This window comes from Eubalaena glacialis, chromosome 1 (assembly GCF_028564815.1).
Source record: "Eubalaena glacialis isolate mEubGla1 chromosome 1, mEubGla1.1.hap2.+ XY, whole genome shotgun sequence".
Taxonomy (NCBI): domain Eukaryota; kingdom Metazoa; phylum Chordata; class Mammalia; order Artiodactyla; family Balaenidae; genus Eubalaena; species Eubalaena glacialis.
In genome coordinates, this window is record NC_083716.1 from 4700322 (window position 1) to 4707481 (window position 7160).

The following is a 7160-nucleotide window of genomic DNA, read 5'->3' on the forward strand; positions in this document are numbered from 1 at the left end:
CACCAGCTTACCCTGCCCTCGTATAAGAGATTTTAGAAGCCCCCAAAACAAACAGAATGAAACTTCTGATGGTGATTCCTCACGGGATTTCTGAGCTTGCTGAGAAGAAACAAACACCTTTATCTAAAAGTTGGGATTGTTGACGGAGTGAGATGAAAACTCTCCCTCTTGCCCCAATAACTCCTTGCTGCTTCTTGTTTTAATCTTTAGGAAATGAATGTCCATTCCTATTACAAATTGAGAGGCTAGAGAAATTTAAAAACATTTAAATTTATATTTAAGAATATCATAGCTTATATATCCTAGGAGGAAGCTATAGGAAGCACACAGTGAAAATTGCATGCTCTCCAAAGTACAAATCTTGCTGAGACATTGTGATTAATAAAAAACTATTTAGTAAAGCACAGTGACCGCCTTCTTTTTAAGAACAAGATAGGGTTTTCAGCATTATGAAATTAATACAAATACCTGGGAGCTAAGGACCTGTGGGGTAAGTGATGCTTTGAAACTGAAGCGGAAGCCAGCATCCTCCCGCAAAGGAAGGCAGCCTGGGAAGCAGGCATTGGGAGTGGTCCAGAGGGAGCCGCAGGAGGTGATCCTCTCCTGCAGATGCTGTGTAACTGGGCTGACTTTTTTTTTTCCTATTGAATGTCAACTTCCGGCAAACCAGTGGATTCCTTGTGTCCTCTATTTCCCTAAATTGAGATCTAGGCAGCTCCCTCCCACGCAGCCGCACCTCTGGGGACTGGAGTTTTCCCTTTGAGTTGAAGCTGTTCATCCTCCATCTGGATCCGAACCATCCCACTTGCCCCAGTCTTATGGCTACTTCACCTCTTGCCGTCACAAAACGTACAAGAAGCATTTCCTCAGATGCCCGCTTTGAGTGCCTGTTCCCCAAGAAAAATATCTAGTGAAGGAGCAGGTTTCTTCCCTTAAAAAACTACTTCAGGCTGGTGTCCAAGGACCTATCTGTTGTATAATTTTAGTAGGACAGATTCATCAGGACTTCTTGACTGCTATCTTGAGAATTTGAAAAGCTTGTTAGCACAAAAAAAGAAAAAAAAAGAAAAGAAAAAAGAAAAATGAGAATGTTTGGAGGCTCCTTTTTGTTATATCCCTTTAAGCAGAAAACCAGTTGTAACCAGCATGAGTCAGTTCAAGTGTGCTCTGTCCTGTAATTCACACCACCAGCCTGCAGAAATGAAGAAGAATTTCTCCTTTAAACTTTTCCACATTAAATGATGGGTTTTTATGATTTTAAAGTATGACTGTCACTGCGGTGAGAAAATTGTACACTCCCTTCATCTTGCTTTTCTTCAGGCTTTCAGATGAAAATGAGGGAGCAAAGTCCCCAAACCAGGAAGGTGGAATGTTTTCCTTTGCGCAAAAATTGCTTGGAGTCCTTCATTTGTACTAAAAGAGAGGTGACCCCAGCGAGAATCTCCATGACAGTGGAGTGTAATTGCAGTGAAAAATTAGTCTAAATTAGTGAAAAGATAAATGTTGCCATCTGTCAAATGACATTTCAATTGTCTTTACATTTTCATCCGTCTTTTAAAGTTTGAGTGTTTCAACCCAAAGAAAAGATTTTGAATGCCAAACAGAAAAAGGGCTCCACATTCGTATTTCCATTCGGCACGTGAGGGTGAAAGGGATTACATCCTCACACGAATGCCTCCTGAGCATTTTTCTAACTTCCTTAATTACTGGCAGTTTTTAAGGACTTTAAATGTGCCTCTGCAATTGCTCTCGGCATTGCCAAAGGGTCTGGACTTAACGGTTTCCACTGGGAGAAAAAAAATGAGCTGTGCATCTCGATCTGTGTGTGTGTGTGTGTGTTTGTGTGTGTGTGTCTGTGTGTGTGTGTGTCTGTGTCCCTACAGAATCTTCACTTACAAAGTGGTTGAGAAAGAGGGCTAGCTTCATCAAAAACAGACATCTTTCTACGGGTATCTACATAAACTGATGCTAATAGCAGATGTATGATTTGTAGAGACTTGGCATGGTCTTTCCAGGGAAGCTGCTTGGAAACCCCAAAGTCTTTTTTAGCAAAAGTTTATAGGCAGCTTCATACTTTTAGAGCAGGGATTCTCAACCCCAGCATGACTGACATTTTGGGCCTGATGATTCTCTGTCCAGGGACTATCCGGTGCATTCTAGGATATTTAGCAGCATCCCTGACCGCTACTCAGTGCCAGTAGCACTACCTCCTTATCCTAAAAACTGTGACAACCAAGGGTGTGTCTACACATGGCTGCATGTCCCTGGGGGCGAGACCACGAGAGTGAGGTCCACTGGTACTGTAGAGACCTGTGTGTGTGTGTGTGTGTGTGTATGTGTGTGTGTTACTGGTGATGGGAAGTTAAACGACCCCACGTATCCCAGACAGGCGTCCATGGGGCTGACTCCAAGCCATCTGACACGTCTCAAGGGACACTGGTGTCTTTTGTCCTGTTTACCTTAGGGGCAGGTGGCCGGCTGGCGTCTTTAGGAAGATTAATCAAATGCCTCTTGGAGAAGCTGCCCTGACTTCGCCTTCGGGGCTCTGCCTTTTGCCCCGACTCATCCCCCCCTCCTCCACCCCACCTGGTCCTCGGGATTCTTTGGGACATGGTGACAGGGAGTGTTGATTTCAGAAGATGCATGAGCTCAGGGAGCCCCTGGCTGTGTTCCCAGGACCCGCATCTCTGCCCTCAGCCCTGGACCTAGCCCACCCATCCTGTTTCCGTAGCCCCTGACACCACTTTCCTGATCAATGAGGGAGCGCTTGCCTCGGGACACGGCTCCCCCCTTCACATTCTTTGGAGGCCAGTGGACTCTCCCACAATCCCCGGGGATGTGGCAGCCCGGCCCTATTTGCAGCCACCTGGCCCCGAGAGCCACGTGTGCTCCGGCTGCTGGCGGTGATGCTGTTGACTATAAAGCTGTAAAAAGTCAGCGCCAAACAGACCGCCCTGGAAGATGAGGGAAACCGAGTCCGGGATTCACTCAGGATCACACAGCTAGTGTGGACAGGCTTCCCAACTGGGCGGCCTGTTCTGAGTCTCTCTTGGCCTCCACAAAGCCAGAAACGGGTGCCTTCTATAGGCAAAGAAAGGCCACACAGAGCAGCTCCATCAACCCTCCCTCTGGGATGCGTCCTCACTTTGAGGACTAGACCCCAGAGATTCAGAGGGGAAAGAACCACCAGTTCTGGCCTTGAAGATGGAACTTCATGGTGTGCAGATGAGGGTGGGGTGAGGAGGGGGGTAAGAGACCCAGATCTATCGCCAAAGACTTTCTCATTGATCTATCCACCACCTAGCCACAAATCACAGACCCCCGGCCTGCCAAGCATTGTGCCGGGTGCTAGGACCCAAAGACACAAAAGAGATGGCTCCTTCTCTCCAGGGGCTCAAGGTCAAGTGGGCCATCAGCGTTGCTGTGGCCAGACGTAGGGCCCCTCCTGGAGGTGGGCAGGCAGCTGGCACCTGCCTCCTCTCTCTAAGGAGGTCCCCCGCCCAGTCCCTGGAAGGTGACTCAGGGCCACGATTTCGGAGAGGTCAGCCCCCTGTCCCTGCCAGGATGAGCTCCGCGGAGCTCGGAGCCCGGTAGGCAGAGACCCGCCTGCTCTGCACCCCCCGGGGGCGCCTCCTGCAGAGAACCTTTGGTGTTGCTGAGGGATCTGTGTTGTTTAGAGAAAGAATTAAGCAACCACTTTTGTTTTTTTTTTAAAAACATCTTTATTGGAGTATAATTGCTTTACAATGGTGTGTTAGTTTCTGCTTTATAACAAAGTGAATCAGTTATACATATACATATGTTCCCATATCTCTTCCCTCTTGCATCTCCCTCCCTCCCACCCTCCCCATCCCACCCCTCTAGGTGGTCACAAAGCACCGAGCTGATCTCCCTGTGCTATGCGGCTGCTTCCCACTAGCTATCTATTGTACATAAGCAACCACTTTTGTTTAAAGACAAATATCATATGATATCACTTATATGTGGAGTCTAAAAAAAAAAGTGGTACGAATGAACTTATTTACAAAACAGAAATGGATTCACAGACTTAGAAAACAAACTTATGGTTACCAAAGCGGGAAGGAGGGAGGGATAAATTAGGAGTTTGGGATTAAAATATACACACCACTATATGTAAAATAGATAAACAACAGGGACCTACTGTATAGCATAGGGAACTATACTCTATATCTTATAATAACCTATAATGGAAGAGAATCAAAAAAAGAATAGATGTATATAAATGTATAACTGAATCACTTTGCTGTCTACCTGAAACTAACACAACACTGTAAATCAACTATATTTCAATAAAATTTTTTTTTCAAAAAGAAAGAATTACTAGGCTGAGGACCAGAGGGAGTGGGCGTGAGGACGGAGGGCATGAATCTCCTTAAACACTTTCATGAAGATATTGTCCTTGTCTCTGCTTCCTGTGGACCAATGTCTGGATCTCGTCTGTGCCTCATTCAGGGGACAGAGGACAGTGGAAACCTGACAACCCAAGCAGCTCGACTGGGGAGACTTTTGTCCTTGGAGGCCTTGGCTAACCCAGGGCCCGGGCAGTAGAGTTGCCCCATTGAGCAAATAAAAATATAGGAAACCAAATTAAATTTGAATTTTAGGTAAATAAAAAATGAGACATATTTACACTAAAATTGTTTGTTGTTTATCAAAAATTCACATTTAACCTGGCATCCTGCATTTATCTGGCACCCCCATCAGGGATGATGGGTCAGCTGACCCCTAGGGAAGCCCCCTAGTCTCACCCCAGGGGCACCCAGGAGGTGGGTGTCCATCTCAGCCCCGCATTAACCACCACCAAGTGACCTGGAGTGGCTCATCTTACGTCTCAGCTTCCACTTTCAGACAAGAAAAGCTTACCCAGGCCATCTTCAAATTATGGGTCCATAATTTAATTTCCCTTTGCTTTTTAAGTGTACCATCCGTTACATTAAAGCCTATACAAGTTGATAAAAAAGCACAACCTTCAAGGAAGCTGCCAGGTTTATGGATCCAACGCCATTATTTTCCAAATCATGTTCTTTAGGACAACAGTAGGTTAGACAAAATGAAGTGTTTTCTCCCCACCCCAAAACTACATTAAGAACTGCCAAAAGGAAACTGAAAACATTCTACAACTCTTTTTTTGAAGAAAAACTACCTGTCAACATGAAGTGAGGCATGCGAATTGCTAAGCCCAGTATTCACTGCAATTTAAAATACATTGATGAACAGAACAGGAATAAAGACATAGACATAGAGAATGGTCTTGAGGACACGGGGGGAAGGGGAAGCTGGGGCGAAGTCAGAGTGGCATCGACATATATACACTACCAAAGGTAAAACAGATAGCTAGTAGGAAGCAGCCACATAGCACAGGGAGATCAAGCTCGGTGCTTTGTGATGACCTAGAGGGGTGGGATAGGGAGGGTGGGAGAGAGGCTCAAGAGGGAGGGGATATGGAAATGTATGAGTGCATGTGGCTGATTCACTTTGTTGTGCTACAGAGGCTAGCGCAGTATTGTGAAGCAGTTATACTCCAATAAAGATCTATTTTAAAAAATACATTTTAAGATGAAACTTGAGCAATCTCTAGCAAGTCCTTCATTTATGCAACTTACATGAGTTCAGTCAGAAAACATTCTAAGAGAGGAAGAGCCTGTGATTAATGCCCCTCGCCATGGTTCTTCCCAAGTGCACGCTCCAGAGTGAGTGTGGGCAGTGATTCAACCCGAGAGCCCGCAGGCCTCTCCTGGAAGCAGGGGAGTAGGATCCTAGCCCCTAAAGATGTGGATGCAAAGTTATCCGATGCGGCGGCACCTTGAAACACAAGGCGACTACTTCAACCAGCGCTCAGATGCCCCAGTCTCAAGCGGGACCCTGGTCATGCCGAGTTACTGAAGAGGGATGTCGTGTTAGTTCCCAATGAGGCACCCCCTTAAGAAATATTCAGAGGAATGTTCTCGGCTGATTTTGATCAGACTCTCTTTTTAAATTTAGCACTCTGTTAGTTACTGACCTCCAACTTAGCATCTTAAAACCTCAAAACGCATTTATTATCTCACATTGTTTCTGTGGGTCAGGAATTTGGCCATTGCTTGCTGGATGGTTCTATCTTGGGGGCTCTTTTGAGGTTGCAGTCAAGAATTCAGGGGGTTTACAAGGATTCACAGGGATTTCAGGGACTGGCAGGGGGCCGTAGTCACCTGTCTGCAGGCTGGACTGCAGCTGGAGGAGCCACATCTAAGATGAGGTCCTCACGTGGCCACTGGCAAGAGGCCTCAGCCCCTGACCACGTGGAGCTCCCCAAAAGACCGCTTGAGCATCCTCACAACATGGCAGCTGCCCTTCCCCAGAGCAAAGGAGCCAAAACGGAAAACAAAGGAAGTTCTTGGGCAGGGGCCATGCTAATCTTCTCTGTATTGTTTCAATTTTAGTAGATGTGCTGCTGTACACCTGAAATGAACACATTATTAATCAACTATACGCCAATATAAAATAAAAATTTAAAAAAGTCCTTGATGCCTTTTATAACCTAGTCACATCCACCATGCTCTCTATTCATTAGAATCGAATGGCAAAGTCCAGCCCGTGCCCCAGGGGAAAGGGATTTGACTCCACCTGTTGACAATAGTTGTTGGCAAACCTGTGGACATAGTTTAAAACTACCACAAGGATAACACATTCTAAAGCTGTACAAGTAAAGCTCAAACAGATGGGGTTTCAGGCTTTAGCCAAAGGGAAGGCAAAGGTTGAATCAAGGTTCCTAAATCTACAGCTCCCAGGTGGCCGGCACTGCCTCTACTTGGGGACTGAGAGACGGTGCCTCTCTGGAAGCCCTGGCCCGGGGGGAGTCTCCTGTACCTGTGCCCTGGGAACCTGGCATGTAAACTGACCTCCCCCCCAGGGCACTCCTCTTGGCGCCAACGGGCCAGAAGGCAGCAGTACTGATGGGGAAAGACGGGCCACCTGGGCTCCCGGGCTCCCCTCCCTTCCAGACTCTGAAGAGGACATTTTGAGGCCAGCTAGGGCTTGAGAGAAAGGGAAAGAAAGCGAGAAATTACAACAGAGGCTGGGCCTGAGGGCCACATTCTGGAGAGGCTGCAGTGGAGGAAGGCAGAGACGGATCCAGGCTCAGCTCTCTGGGCCTCTGCAAT

The 7160-nt window shown here is 46.8% G+C and overlaps 1 pseudogene; it reads right to left on the reverse strand.

The window, feature by feature from the left end:
- Nucleotides 1-6393: 6393 nt before the first annotated feature.
- Nucleotides 6394-6472, reverse strand: LOC133079098 (U6 spliceosomal RNA; annotated as a pseudogene).
- Nucleotides 6473-7160: the final 688 nt, after the last annotated feature.